This window comes from Neolamprologus multifasciatus, chromosome 17, assembly GCF_963576455.1.
Source record: "Neolamprologus multifasciatus chromosome 17, fNeoMul1.2, whole genome shotgun sequence".
Classification (NCBI taxonomy): domain Eukaryota; kingdom Metazoa; phylum Chordata; class Actinopteri; order Cichliformes; family Cichlidae; genus Neolamprologus; species Neolamprologus multifasciatus.
This window is the reverse complement of record NC_140455.1, coordinates 27,770,295-27,787,212: the sequence shown is the minus strand read 5'-3', so window position 1 is coordinate 27,787,212 and position 16,918 is coordinate 27,770,295. Positions and strand designations below refer to the sequence as shown.

The 16,918-nt window shown below is 42.1% G+C and overlaps 1 protein-coding gene across 3 annotated transcripts in view; it reads right to left on the bottom strand.

Moving 5' to 3' along the window:
- plxna4 (plexin A4) overlaps positions 1-16,918 on the bottom strand; it is a 243,690-nt gene that overhangs the window by 146,979 nt on the left and 79,793 nt on the right. The window lies entirely within an intron of this gene.

Here is a 16,918-nt window from a genome sequence, read left to right as displayed (position 1 = left end):
AAGACAGGTCTGACACATTTGCCTTGCATAAAACATGGTAACTGCTCAGAAATTACACCACTGTATAAATGACTGTCTATACAATGTGTGTCTTCAATACGTTTACATACCTGAAATTGGTAGAAGGACATTTCAAAAGGCGAACAGGGTCGAGGCATCAGGGAAATATGAAAGAAAGAAAGAAAAGTGGGGAAAAAAATGTGTTAATATAAGCATATTTTTAAGGCTGGGATAAAATAAGAACGCAGAGAATGAAATGCTCAATTTACACAACATAATAACCATACATGTCAAACTAATTCAACAACATGCCACGGGGGGTTGTCTGTATGAAATGAAATATACCCGGAATCTAATTTTCTTCTCTTTGTGTTAACTCTCAATCCCTGTTAGCGGTGACAGCACCCACATCCTGTGCCCATGTTGTGCCAGTGAAGCGGGCTGGCACAAGGCTGACTGGCGCTCTGCGGTGCTGTGAAAATGCAGCAGCACAGTAGCAGCCTTAGGTTAGAAAGATGTGATTCATTAATCAACACTCCCCGCAGGGAATAACGCTGCCTGCTGGCACAGCCTTTCTTTCCATTCTCCTTCACTCCCTCCTGACTAGCCACTGGACAAACAACACAATAGTATGTTGTACACATACACCGTATGTACAGGCACACCGGTGTGCATCTTACTCGTAATTAAGCCACCTACACACACACACACACACACCAATATAAATATTCATACTTGTTTTGCAGGAGCTTTGTCTCCTGAGGCTTATCTGTGGTAGAATGGCTTGGTTTGGGGAGTGACAAGACTAGGAGGATAATTAGTTGAAGGCAGAGTGGGAATTTTTTATCTAAAAGCTCCAGATTTTCTTCGCTGTGTTGGTCTCTTTGGTCACCCCTTTACATTCACCTCTCATTTTCATTTATGTAGCCACAGTAGTTTTATTAATCACTGTCAACCATAATAGGGCCTGAAGCAGTAAGTAATTGGTGGGTGTGACATTATGCTGAACATTATAGAGGCACCCCGTTTTGTTCTGTAAAGGTAAGAGGACCTTAAGGGGATGTATATTTTTGCCTATGATAAGACTTGAGGACTTTAACTCAAACCCTCTTTTAGATAAATGATAAATGAAAACAATTTCTTCATGTTCACCTCACTTTGGAGCCTTTGAGAAAACTAATTTAAGTGCCATGTTAGCTAAACCACTCTGTTGATGCTGTGTTTCCTATCAATACACAGAGGATGAGTGTAGCTCTAAAAACTCGCATGCCATTAAATGCCCCGAGGTTCCCAGCCTCTTGTTAAGTGCCGGTTTAGCATCAGGAGCCACCGTGCAGTCTGCCCCATGGAGCCCTCAGATAGACATTTTAAGAAGACAGCATGGCTGGGATTAGAGATAAAAAGCCATAACTGTGCAGCCTAAACACAGTGTGATGCAGTATGTTTCTCACATCGACCTACAGTAAACAGTCTTAATGGATAAGCTTTGGCATGGAATAGAGCTGAAAAATGGCAATAGTTCCCTCTGCAGGTTAAAAAAAAATGAGTCACTGGGGAAACAACAACTGAGCATTTTAGATATTGAGATGGAAAAACAGAACATAAGAGCGACTCACTGACAGCGTTCACGTACAGCTTCTGAAAGAGGTGGAAGACTGTCATCTGCACACAGCAGCTGCAACTCCAAGTGCCTTTGGCATGGTGTTTAAAGAATAGGAAAGCTGAACAGAGGTGCAATGTAAATAACGGTCACCCCTGTCCAAACAGCCTTTGTCTGTGGCTGACAAGAAGCAGTACCTTTTCCCTGTTTATAGCTCAGTTTGTGTGCTGAATGCAATTTGTGGGGCTGCTGGCTTACATTTAGAACCTACTAGGCTTAAGAAAACTGTCTTGTCTTTTAGATTCTACAGCTTCACTGCTTAGATGAGTATGCCACCTAATACCAGTGTTGCTAATACTATACTCTGAAATTAATTTTTTTGTGTGACAATAACAGATTAACCCAATAATCTAAATGCAAACTCACATTTCTCTAAAACATCGAAAAGCTAGAAACAATATCCATTAACCAGCCATGAGCCATTCAGTTTTGCCCGACTGCACTGGCTATTAATTGAGGTAAAGAAGCGATGTTCACAAAAACAGGGATCTTATTGATCGTCCAGGAGGCTGTGACCAAATAAAAGGGGCAGACTAATTCGGCTAAAACAATACATAAATTGCCTGTCTTGTCAGGCACCAATGGGTGTGACTAGATGTCAACTGATGAGACAGACCGGCCACTTACTTCAGATTAGATCTGCTTTAAGAGAAAAGAAAATCTATATTGAATCCCCTAAGGAACCAAAGCCATTGCAAGTCATAAGTGAAAAGAAACTGGACGCACCAAGGCACATCACTCCACCTCTGTCTATCATTCCCATACCACAGTGGGTCAAGACCCTGTTCGCAGTGGGAGCAGGGTTTTTCTGCTGGGAGCCACTTATATCATCATCATATTTCAAATTCACCTTACCAAAACATATCCGGCCACCCCGAGAACACTCTCTATTTTACAAATTAGCATTTTAAATACTGCAAACAAGTTAGGAGGCAGATAGTGGAGTAAGGGAGAAAAGGAGTGAAGAAACAACAGTGCATGAGAAAAATATGGAAATTTTGATTAAGGTTCAACAGATGGGCGTCATTTAGAAGAGCCGCAGCTGACATATCTGGGTACCGAGACTGGTTCTTCCGCAATAATGCTGCAAGTAAACACTTTGAGGACGGGAGGATTGCAGTGGGTGTGTTTGTGCATGCACCTCTGAAAGCGTCCATGTGTGCACACATGCTCCTGTACTTCAAATACTTCAGGGAGCAACAGAGGGGGCTTAAGCACTTCTTGTCTTTGTCTGCACACTGCCTTCACACACTTGACTGTGGCTCAAGCTAATTACCTGCAGAATTCCCAGCATTATTTCACACAACTAAGACTGCTCTTAATATGGCTGTAATTACCTGTCAATGGGATATAATTGACAGTAACAGCAACAGTCCTGTTCCTTAGGAGAGAAGAGGCATGTGGGAAATTTGCGGTCAAAACATCAACAGTTTTTCTCCCTGTGTGACAACAAAAGATCTAACCTACTATTACGTTTTTAACCTATCACCATATATGAAATACATAAATCTATCTATTTATGCAGTCCTGTTTTGTTCTTTCCTTTTAAATATTGTCTAAACCTTTCATTTTTCACACTCTCTCTTCAGACTATATTTCTCCGCAATTGTTGTTCTCTTTCATAGTCCCTCATCTCCCTTTCTTTCTGTCTCCTTGGCTGTTGACAGCTCCCACAGCTCCTCTTTGCAATGCAGCAAGCGCTCTCCTTCCCTTGCTCCTTGCGTTTTTTTTTTTTTGCCCTGTCTCACAATCTGTTAGCTGCACACTCTCACCTCCTCGCTCCATTATTTATTGATCACTAAACAAGGGGCAGAAGGAGGGGTTGTGTGAGGGCCTGAGAGGAGGTTGAGCTGTATTTCCATAAATGATATTTAAGGCCTCTGAATCACAGTCCCCTGAAAGACATACTATAGGGTCATGGGATGTGAATAAAGGACAACCTGGTGTTCATGAAATATAGGCATGTTATAAATATGACAATAAGGGGACAGCGAGGCAATGGTAGGTACAGTATAAGTGGCTTTATGGTGAATCTTAAGGAATTTAGTAGTTAAATTCAACAGTTAAAAATCATTCAAATCGGTGAAATGGAACACAGCCGCTCACACTGCCCTTCATTTCTTCAGCCTATCGCAGTCAGACCGGTTTAGGGACACTCAAACCTCCCTTTCTTCTTTGAATAAAAGGACAAATGGTGCACCTGGCAGCCTGGCTGGGGAGCGCTAAAATTGAAGCGACATTGTATGTCATTAAATTCCTCCACACCACTGCAGATTGTGCTGATTCAAAGGCACTGCCAGTAATAGGAATGATGTGTGCGAGTGTGCTCTGAGAGCCCTGTAAAAGGTCAGAGATGGTACTGGAGTCTCTTGTCAGCATTTACGGTGAGTGGTGTGGCAGCGGAGAGAAAAGGTTGGTAGTATCTTTTCATTTTGGTTTCCCTGGGAAATAGCTGTGGAAATGAGGCTGTGTTTCACGGCTGTCTTCACAGCACTCCACACCGGAGAAGAGGTGAGAGAAAAACAGGAAGTAGGCGGAAGTAGAGGAAATGCAAGGGGATGCTGAGAACTGCTGAAAAGACTGGTGATGACCCATGGAACTGGCTCAAGGTGAGCATTGTGTGTTGTCTTGCCGAGGAACTACCTCAGCAACCGCAGCTGCAACGTAACACAGATGCCAGGAAGCACTCAGATATGCTGAATTGGGGGATACAGAGGTTTTGGATCATGCACAAGCAGCAACAAAGGTTGATTATTACACCGGAACACTACTGAGCAGTCGGCTAGAAGATACACCTCTCTGGTTATGAATACAGGGAGGAAAGGAATTAAACACACATGACCTAACAAGGCGTTGGGATGAGGTGGGTTAATAGACCTGCATGTAGGATAAACATAACAGGCATATTAGCAGGGCAGTTGGGAAAACACTGGACACAGGGAGAATAGCAAAAAGGAAATACTTCAGGGAATGAGCCGGCTCACTTACTCACTCTCGGTATCTGTTAGGTCTTCTCTAGTTACGGTATTAATGATATATTGGCCATAATTTAGCAAAGCTGCATGTTAATCATTCATCACAGTAACTATTCAGTGTGTAGGAGGTTGTTAAATGGCTACGCAACCTGTGTGAGACAGAGAGCAGAGGGTTCCCTTGGGCCTTAGTGGAAAGAAGAAGAGCAATTGATCATCCTCTGAACATTCATCATACTAGCCTAGTTTCTAATAAAAAGTCCAAAGGGTTGGGGAGGGGAGGTCTGTTCATATGCATGTGTGTTGACATGTAAGAGAGAATATAAAGGGGGAAAAATGTTTCTTATCCCACTTGCAATTCAGCTGTAAGAATATTCCTCCCACATACATGTGGCCACAAACTGATCACGACCCTCAGGTTAACAGGAAGCAAAAACTCACAGACAACAGATACATGATGCCAGAAAAACATTATTTTCTACAGAGCATACATAAAAGAACATTACTGTGCATATAATCTGTGACTTGACCTCAACGGATTGGTGCAAGGGAATCAAGGGAAGCAAGATTGTATGATTTAGTGCCATTATGTTTGGTTTGTGACAAAATTACCACATATACATAAGCATGGCATAACTGAAAACAACGAAGACGTGAATATTAGCATGTAATAACAGTTAAAAGCTTAAAAGGAACTTCTGATACATTTTATTTCAAGTATTCAAGTAAACCATACCCTCCTCTTTGTGCAAAGAAAAACTATTTCTAAGAGCCATCTTTAAAACCTACATTAGACAAGGATACATTTTTGAAGGACGAGCATTTCCCACGAGCTTTTCGTCCTACCGTACGACATGATGCTGATGCTAAATAGTTTAAAGCGTGAAACGGCTCCCTTTTGTACGTTTAAGGCTGTCTGAATTTGCAGAAAGTCGAACAGCATCCCAGCGGTGCAAGCATGTGCATGCCTGAGCAAGAGTGTGTGTGTTGTGGAGAGCTGGTGCTGACAGAGAGAAGACGGGGAACATGACGGCATTAACAGTAAGCAGGCACACTGTCACCTGAAGACAAGGACATGAAGGGAGGGGAAAGAAAGAAAACAGGGATTACAGAAAAATAAGAGAATGGCAGAAGACAGAGGACTAAAGAGTGGAAATAATGCAAATGGGCCAACACAAATGTGACAGAAAAGCAAAAGTGAACACAGGAGGGAAGAAAAAATACGGATATGGAGAAATTCTAGGGGGAAAGAGAGGGATAAAAAAACCCAACATGCCATCTGGTGGGTGCAGTAGAGATCATTTGTGTGTGTGTGTGTGTGTGTGTGTGTGTGTGTGTGTGTTCATGTATATTGAGTGAATGGGCTCTGAGTTTGATAGATGTATGTTTAAAACAAGCATGGTCTCCCACTCACATATCCTCTGCTGGGAGAGAGAGGATGCCATTACCATAGAGCAGGCGGTGGACATGGCCTCTTCTCTAACCTTGCAAAGAGGAGGAGTATGGTGGTGTATTTGGGGATCCAAACACACACACACACAGACAGACACAGACACACACACATGCACTGTTCAAACATATACACACTTCTGATGTTCCCTTGGGAAGCCACCTCAAACAAATGGTTGACCCATGCGTGCATGTTTGTGTGCGAGCACGCATGTGTGTTTTTCAGGCATTTATCATCACAATGTCTAGGTAATAAACAATAACAGCTGCAGCCAGTCCTAATTAAATACCTGTGCATCTGCTCCTGGATCTGTCTCGCTTCTTGTGTCTGTTGTACTTGGTAGGTGGGAGACCGAGTTTCTTTGTGTGTCGATGCATCATTCTGTTATTGGCAAAGTTTTACTTCTTTGCAAACAGTCTTAGTGGGTTATAAAAAAAAAGAAAAATTCTCTTCAATTGCTAATAATTAATTGGGATCAACGCTACCTGATGGAACCACTTTTAATGGTGCATCATAAAAGATATGACCCACGCTGGATTTGACCTCGCTTTTCAACCAAAAATGGAGCCATGACTGTCATCATTACCATTCATACCAGAATGTGAAAGAAAAAAAATAGGACATATGAAGACAGAAAAACGCGGGAGAGGAGAAGAAGGCAGAAAGTCAGTCAGTTAATCACTTTTGGACGTAGATTAAAAAAAAAGTGCGATGAAAGGAAAGCGGATGCTTCTGTTGTGATGACGATGAGGAAGATGAAAGATGGAGCAGACAGAGACAGAGCTCTTTGTGCATCATCAATAGCAGCCAATGTCCAGTTTCTAACCACGAGAGCCTGTCTGTCCCTATTCAACTTACCACCTTCCCTCGGGCTACCACTTGCTCTAAATTGAGGTCAGATGTCAGCAGTGCGTGGGTGTGTGTTATGCACGCACCAGAAGGGACATCCAAACTATAAGCTTGGGTCACCGTATCCTACACCAACATGAACAAATAGCACATGAGAAGAGATACATCATATTCCCCTGCTCATCACACCCGAGGAGGACAGACAGCCACGTTTGACCCTCTTAAACATTGACCGCCACTGCTGTCATCCAAAGTTTCACAGTTAACTGCTGTCTATAACAACACGTTATCTATATAGCTTTTATCTCACATAGTAATGTAGTAAAACAAACATGTTTAACCTGTGTGTCAATCTCATCCCCTAATGCTTTGTGTTTTTGTTTGTTTTATATGTTTTTTTTTAATACATGGTATTCCTGCATTTTTTCGCTTGTTTCCTGCGAGCCTGTCCAAACCTGTCCAACCTAATGGAGACATCAGAAAGTGTAGCAGCTAATATACATGGAGTCATACTTGTTAATGGTATACACAGGACCTGTACAATCACTCAATTACTCCGCTGACACACTCCATTGTCTGGACAATGGGTAGAGCCAAGTCATGCATGCATAAAGCAAAGGTTCTGGGTCTGTGTGTGTGTTGGGAGGGCAGGGTCTGTGTGTGTGTCAGTCTTAGCCCCAGGGATGATACTCGGGGCAATTATCCTCTCCTCTGCATTGTGTTTAACCCTTGACCTCTCGGAGTGATACAGTGCCACAGAGCTGAATGTGTCTAGACCACTTACTGATCACTAAGGGCAAAAGAAGAAGTCAGCCTCCGGACATGATTGACTGAGATTTATGAATGGAAGAGGAACAGAAAGGATGTTTTGAGCATTTGGAGAAGGGACTCTGCAGGAAATTGCTGCAATTCTGATGAACACCCGTTTGCCAATCTGGATATTATTTATATTTGCAAACAGGTAACTTGGACAAACATTCTGTTTATTAAATCTAAGACAGGAACCTCTAAATTAAGTTGTGCTTATTAAGCCACTTCAGTGAAACAGCATTATTCGTGTTGCTCAGTTAAATAAAAAGGATGAAAACCTAGATGATCAAATAATGGCTGGCTTTAAATACTAGCTGAAAATTTGATAAAAAAAAAAAAAAAGGTTACAAGACATGTGCTGTTTGCTTGGTTTGTGTGTGCTGTGAGCCCGCACCGCACAAAATGGAATGAAAAATGACACAGGACCTGCTAAAATGTGATACCCGATCTCCCTGCTGTGTTTAGATTATCTCTATTGTATCAACACATGCTTAAGTGTGTGTATGCGTGCTGTGCACCAGGGGACTTTTGGTGCTTTTAGTAATCAATAGTGTCATTCGCTTAAACATATGGTAGGTTACTTATTAGCTGGGATCATCAGTCAAAGCCCACTTGACTCCAAGAGTCCCTGTAAATCATAAAACCGGAGAGCTGTCCTGCAGACCTCTTGCGTGTGCACATTTTTTAATGTGTAAATGCAGAAGTGAATGCACTCAGGAGACATAAGTTATCTATTGGTGTTTCACGTAATTCTTGCCAGAGAAGACATTTATGGATCAAAGGAAGGACAAAAAAAGCTACAAACACAACAGCTGCAATTAAAGGACAAGCACTTTGCCACATGAAGCCCCCCCTTCATAGGGTTTTGAGAGCTCGTAGTGGGAGGAGGTGGGAATAAGGGAGTATGAAATATGATGGGTACTGGTGCTACAGTTTGCCTTAGGGATGCTTTCTATGGCTCTTATTCCATCTTCTACTTCACTATGGAATGTTGTGTATTGTAGACCAGTCAATACACTACCCCCCTCCCTCGAGGTGAGACCTCCTAAAACATGCATGAGTTTATGAGCTGGGAATGCGCCACCAAAGGCCTTTAGGGCTTTTTGAGGTGGTAGAATATCTAAAAGCTAAGTGAGACCATCTTTCCAGGATTAGGTCTAAGGCCTCTCCACCTCCACTCTAATGCTCTTTTACTGTTTCTACCCTCATCGGATTTTCCTTCTGCTTTAGCTCTCTCTCTTTTTTTTTTTTTGCTTCCTCCCAGTCAGACATATGGCTCTGTACATATCAATCAGTCCTAAAGCCTTAACCCTTGGGGCAGGTATATCCACAGCTCGTTCGGTGTAATAAGAGAAATTCCCATGGCTATTGTACAAAGCTTAAATTTTAGTCACTCCATCCGGAGCAGTACAGAGTTTATTTTAAAGAAAAAGGTTGGGTGCCCTTGATCTCCACATTTTTAGAGTCCTTTAAGACTTTTAAATTTCAAATATTTTGTAATATTTTAGAAAAAGAAATGAGAGAAATAAGAGGTAGGTGAAAGGAGAAGGAGGGCGATATGGGTTGATAAATGTTTGATGAGGCCAAATGGCCTTTTGTGTGACACAGCTGCACAGGACCAGGTGGGTTTTTAGAGTAAGGGAACATTTGGTGGCTGTGAAAAAAAAATAGGGGGAAGCAAATAGGACACATAATAGAACATAACCACTGAGGGAAAGCTTGCCACAGAGTGTGTTTTTCAAAAAGTTATGATAAAATTATTCTGTTCTGTGTCTAAAATTACTTAAAGGAATACTTTAGTTACTTCCTATGATGTACCCATTTCCTTTCCACGCGCAGAAAAAAACAACAACTTGAGGATCAATGCCTTGTCATGGTTAATGTGCACCATCTGCAATCCTTCATATTCAAAACTGGGTCTCGGTATCAGAGCATAGCTGACACAAATCACCACTCAACAGCAAATGTGGAGCAAAGAATGGAAGTAGGGATGGATAGACTGATGGATTGAGAGAGGGAGGACAGCCACAGCTGATGGAAGAGAGGACATCCTGCTTACCAGCACATTAATCATTCACACACAGAGAAGCGGGACCAGAGGCCGACACGATGATGCGAAAACCAAAACGATCAAAACACTTGACATGCAGCTCCTGATCGGAAACACCGTAACAGAAGGGAAAGGGGAGGGTTCTCCATTTATTTATTCAAAATCAACACTGCTTATTGTTTTCCATCCATGGCTTTACATCTTCCTTCCTCTCAGCTATACACTCTCCTTTACCTTTATGATTTTTGTATTTAGTTGCTCCTTCCTCACTGATAACAACCCCCGCCAGGTGTGGAGAGGCATCCAAGCCCTCGCCAACTACAGATTGGTGAGGGCTTACTAGCCACAATCAGTCCAACTCGGCCTGTAGCTCTGCCACCCCCACCCCCCCCCCCCACTGTCACTCAGCCCCGGATCCCCACAGGGCTGCTTCCTCAGACCCCTACTGTACGCCCTGTACACCTATGACTGCACACCAACCCACCCAACCAACGTCATCATCAAATATGAAGGTGACACCACCGTGGTTGGGCTTATCTGTGATGAAGACGAGACAGCGTGCAGGGCACACATAGAGAACTTGTCCCGCTGGTACTTAGAAAATAACCTGAAGCTGAGCATCCTTAAAACAAATGAAGTCATAATGGAACTCCCCACCACAACCACACACCTCACCAATCTGAGCCATAGTCTGAGTAACCCTCATCACTCACACCACTCATACCCAGACTCTACTCAGACCAAGTCTTTTCTTTGCACTACTTCTAAGCACTTTGCAACTTGTTCTGTAATGTGTACCTTTCTCTAATTTGTCTATAAATTTCTCTTGTTTTGTATATATCCCGCTTTATTGCATATATTTCTCCTGTTTGCTATTTATTCCTGCTGTGTACTGTTTACATTTAATTCACCCACCATTTCTTTGTACACGTACAATGACATTAAAGGGTTATTCCTTTCTATTCTATCCTCCCCAGCTCTGCATTCCTTTATCCACCTCACCCTCCTGCTCCTCCATCAGACACAATGATGGTTAGTGAATATTACATTCATCCATTCTTCTTTTAAGTGCCACCATTATGGTTACCAGATGCACTTATGGCTTTTTACGCCCATTGATTGGCACAATCAATAAGTCATCTTAGGGAAAGTTTGGAGAAACTATTAGGGCTGCCAGACGCTCTTAAAGCTTTAAGCAGTAATTTGTATGGAGATGGGAGCTACTTCATTATGTTAATGGTGAACAGCAGATGGGTTGGGGTTGGATCTAAACGCCTTTTGCCAGCTTCCGGTATTTTAGGATTTTTTTTTAATTCCCACAGACTTACTTACTCTGTTTCAAGTGTTTTTTTTCTTTTGAGGTCATCTTAATGATGCCAATGTCCAATAATTATGTGTTTCATAGCCATTATCAACTGTATTATAATATAATAAAAACTGACTGTTTACAGTGGTCAAAACATTAGATTCTCTAATTACATTCATGAATTCAAATTAGATTCTCCACATTTATGTTTATGGATTTTATTTTCTATAAGTGGATTAACCAGTAAAGCACCCTCAACATAACTCCCCATCCCACCGGCACACTACATGGACTTGAAATTATTTCAGAAATTACTGTGGAAGAAATAGCCACAAGCCTTTACTCATTCAAAGTGTTAGCGTGAACTTTTTATAAGGAAGAAAAATGCTTTGGTGCACAAATATATTCAAGAACACACTGTTATTACAGATTGACTGCTCCTGGCATAATTAGTCAACATTCACCGATATGGACATAAACAACCTCTCCCCACTTAGAACTAAAATTAATTTAAATTTGCATCACAATCCCTTAATGGCTTTTGAGGCAGAATTGCCAAATCATAAGTACAATGTAATATGCCACCTTGATTTAAAAGAACTGTTGACACAAGCATCATCATGACAATAGCCGTCGTCACCATTATGGATGGATGGATGGATGAATGAATGAATGAAACCATACAAAATCATTTTCCAAAATCAGAGCCTTCCACTGCTGTCGAGCACTTGGACTACGTTGTACCACAGATAAGCTCCAATTGCTTTGCTATCTTCCTACTGGTCACCAAGCTAATCTGACATCTTAGGCTTGCAATCAGGCTGAAGCAGGTGACACATGACTGAACGGCTGAACAATGGGATGGAGGCTGGTTCTCAGATAAGAGAATTAATATTGATTGCACATGCATGTCAGACAGATCGTGTCCATTAGGAGTTTCACAGCTCCGTTCAGTCTCGCTAGTAACATGCCTAGGATCTGGGCTGAATGGCAGGAAGGAAGGAAGTTTTTGTTTTTTGTTTTGTTTTTATTCAATCAGTTTAAAATTGAAACGTTTTTAGGCCGATAACTAAGAAGTGATTTCAAGACAATGAATTTTAATTTCAGTTTAATTTGTTCCTATGATGAATTTGTCTAATTTTGTGTGTTTTGTTTTGTTTTTTTGTTACTGCCAATTTGTTTTCTGTGTGTGCCCGCTATGTAAACTAAAAGTTGATTAGCAAAATTATTTTGTTACTGGCTGACTCATTTGTTCCAAGGCATGGAGCGGTTATTAAAAAAAAAAAAACACAAAAAAAAACACAAAAAAAACCCCACATTTTCCCAGAAGACAGGTTTTCACAGTCTAAATAAGGTTGGTGATATTTTTCCAAACCTCATTCTCACAGATAACGCATAAATAAAAGCACTTTCACTCATTCTGGGTAGTGTAAGTAACACCCAAATATAGATCAGTGCATAAGAGTGCGCATGTTTATAACCATGTGTGAGTGAGAGACAGAGCGCTAAGAGCTATAACTGTGGGAGTGTTTTACAAGCTCAAAGCCCTGTGCCTTCTCCTCTAATTCAGCACACACATTGCACTTTCAGCAGATCAATGATCCCCTTGTGTCTTACACACAATCTCTCTCTACTCTCATCCACCCATATATACCCTCTAAGGTACACAAACCCATGCGCGCGCACCGATACCTACGTTCAGTCCTGCTCCTTTCAGCCTCCCCTCACTCCTGCTCTGTTTCTCCTGTACTAGTATATGTGCTCTCATACACCCCCTCTCTTTTTCTTTCCATCCCTCCATCTCTCTGAAGCCCTGAGCAATTACTCACCGAGACTCTAGAGAAGACTATAAGTGAGAGGGGCGGGAGCGACTCAGGAGTTAGAAGGACAGAGGGATGAAAAGAGTAGAGACAGAACGAGGGTGAATGGAAACTGCCTGTAACTGACAGCACAGAAGGACTTCAGAAAACAGCTGCTCTTCAGAGACCAAAGTCAAAGTGTCACATACGAGTGTGCCTGTGTCCCATCTGCAGAAACATGCACGTTTCCCTGCGTGTGCTCATGTGTGAGGTTGAGTCTGCAGAGTGGCGTAAATAGGAGTGTGTTTCTGAGGGAGGTCGGTCACAGCAGTGTGGCACAGCATCATTTATTCATTGGGGAGGGTAATGTGTGTGTAACATCTGGGATGCACTTGCTCTATACACAACACACACACACACACATATATACAGGGCACTTCTGGAAAGCAAATCAAGTCTTTTGGACCAGCTGTAGCTCTCTTGCTGCAAAACACACACACACACATACAAAAAAAACAACAAAAAAAACAGTTGAAATATCCACACAATACAGTCATAACAATGACTGTGTGTGTGTGTGTGTGTGGGGAGTCCACGGCCTTCACTAAGCTCTCAGGTTGATCCATTTAAAACACAATAGAGGATTACATTCTCATCTGGCCACTGGCTTCAGTCTGCACTGAAAAAAACCCCCACTACAACTCCAATTCTAACTTGGCACACACTGTGTCTGTGTATACAGAAGTGTGTGTGTTTTCATATTTTACGCAAGCACCGCGGGTTACAGTATACAACTGTCTATCATGCTTGTCTATCAAATATGGATGTGTGCGCTTGTGTAAGCAGGAGGCTCAGGCCTGTCATCTCAAGGGCAGGTTGGGAGGGGGGTAAGACGACCCCTCTCCAGTGTGGAGTGGTTGTGAATTGGTTTTGGCTCTGGGCTAAATCTCCTCACAAACACCTCTTCGTTTTCTCCACAAGACCTGAAAAAAAAAAGACTGCTTTCATTCAAGCAGCAAACAACACATTCAATTCATCGTGGTTTGAGCCAGTCCTTGGCCAAAATGCAGGTGTGAATACACACACACACACACACACACACACACACACACACACAATGTTTCTCTCCCCACTATCTCATTTCTGCAACCACCAAATTATTTTCAAAACAATAATGAACCCCTCATGCAATTACCACCTCCCCCATCTATTAAAGCACTCCACTCATTCTTCAACAACCAAGCAACTTAGCCATAAACCTCTATGCTCTCTCTCTCTCTCTCTCTCTCACACACACACACACACACACACACACACACACACACACACACACACACACACACACACACACACACACAAACCATTCCTACATACCCAAACCCCCCACAAAGTCGACGACAGTTGCAGTCTGTCTATCCGGCAGCATTCAGGCCCCTGATTAAACCAGTGCTTATTGGTAATTAAACACTGTGCTTTGTGGCAGTATCCAGAAAGCTGTAAAGCACTCCACCTCCCCAACACATAGGCACCCACCCCACCTCCACTGGCAGAGTGCCGTCCCCTCCTCTCCTCTTTTTCTGCCTTTCAGGGGGCCGCAGGTGGCACAATTGGCAGTAATGTGTTCTAATTGTTGGCAGCGCTGTCTGGGTAAAGATACGTAGTAGGGAGCAGGAGCTTGGCTGGGATACAGCAGGAAACAGAAGAGGAGGGAGCTGACGGGGTGTAAGGCAGAGCTAAAGGGGAGACAAAAAAAAAATATGGAAGGACAGTTTGGAAGAAATAAGCGAGGATATATGGAGAAAGAAGTGGCAAACACAAGAAGTAACAAGCCAAGGCTAGAATCTAGAATTTGGGGGAAGGAAATTTAAGAACAGGACATGAATAATGCAACACGAAACAGAAAAGCAGAAGTGCAAAGTAGCAGCAAAGAGTAGATATCAACTAGTAGAATCCGTGGTTCGCATTGTGTCCAAATGTTTCCTTCGCCCTTGTTTTTCAGGTATCTCGGAAAGAGGCTCCCTAGGGTTGAGGCTTAGCTAGAACTGCAGTACAGACAGACACAGCATGAGCTGCTGTAGAGAGCAGTTAGAAACAGGCCTAAGTTGCTGAGCTCAAGATCACATAAGCCCCTGAGGTTATCCAATACAGAAATGCTGAGAAGCGAGTGGAGTAAGGTGAGTGTAGACTTAAGTTCGGTGAGTTTATGCTGTTTTATAAAGAATCTTTGCACATATTTTGCACAAACACTGCAATGATGAAAAAAGTGAGGTGCCAGAATCAATATACTATTGATTAACACATAAAACAACATTTTTTAATCATCTGTGATGTAAAAGATGTAAAAAAATAAAATAAAATTTAAAAAAAAGCTTAGAAGGTTTCATTTTAAGATGATACTAAGAAAATATATCAGTACTATGACAGCGGTATAAAATGAAATGAGTCATATACCAAGAAGAATCCACTGGATATGTGTGTGAAAGGCAGTGGGTAGTGACTCAGCTGCTCTCCTATGGTGCGACAGCACCTGTTCTCTATTGCTTGTTGACAGGTGTTGCCATTCCTGCTGAATATTGCTACCATGGCCAAAGACAGATGGAAATGAAAGCCAGAAACTGCCTTTTGAGCAATAAGTGAGATGCAGTAGCCATGGAAAAACACTCAATCTGAAATCTTTAATTGCAGTTAAACAACAACATTAACAAAAAAAAAACCTTAAACATTTTTGTGAAACATGTCTTTTCTTGGTTTCTGACCTGATTCTTTCCTAATTATTCGCTCTATTTCTGTGACATCACTGGTCACATATGACGCCACAGCAAAAGAGAGAGTGATGTTACTTTTGATGATGATGCCAGCATCAGGGCCGACAGGAACTGCCAGCTGACTGCGATCGATTGCCTAGCAACAGTGAAAAAGCCCCCAAAATGAGACCATCCCTCATTAAAATGGCCTTGAATTCACAAGTATTTGTGTTGTGTCAAACAGCAGATACAATAGAGCAGCACAGAAATGCATTGCAAATGTTGTTTGCTAGTTTTAAAGTAAATCAAGCACAATGTATGACGCTCAGTCCTCTCTGAGAATGTTCAAATATATGTAATGATATGCTGTACTGGTTCCAATAACATAAACATGCTACACTAGTAGCCTCCATCAAGCGGAGATACAGATCTACCCACACATATACAATGCACAAGTGTTATCTCTGCAGACAGTTTGCCAAGTGAGAGGTGAAACTCCACCTGAGTTGACCACTTGATAATCACACACTCAATCGTGCTTATTTCTCTTGCAAAGTCACTTTATGTTGTATTGCATATGTGCACAGATGCAGACCTGTGTGCACATTCAAATATATGCTATCACAGTTTTATCTCTCCCTCTCTGCGGTGGCTTCACAAGCAGTTGGGTCATCTCCATGCAGGTGGAAAGTTTGAGAGAAAACAAAACCACTGGAATGAAAACTGCACCGAGCTTGTGAGAAAAACACTCGTACACTGCAAGGCGCTGCAGCAGCATCACCATGGCAACGGTGAAGAGAGCATGAAGTGTTGGGAGTCAGAATCTCAAGGTTACTCAATCTATTCATGTTTTAATAATACCACTCCCTTATGAAAGGAATATTACATCCCTTGTAAGTATGATGAAAATACATATCAGATCTTTCCAGCCAGTGTACTTCTCAAGTGAACACAAAGAACTTGCCATCAGGGTTAAGACAAGGAAATGAACTGCATATCTTTTGATTAACCAAACCCAAGTTCATTATTTCAGAGTATTACACGGGAATACCATTTCTGACTTTGTCTAAGACTAGTCAAAACCACTAGTGTGTTTTCTCCTTGGAGCTGGGAAGAGACTAAGAGCAAGGATGGAGCCTTGGAAACCAATAAAAAGCCAGCATGGGTTATAAACAAGAACAGGGAAATGGGGAAGACAAATTCATCACAGCATTAGCAGCTTCCCATGGTCCAAGTGTTAAGCATCTTTTTCCCAGGTGTTTGTGTGAGAGGTGAAGA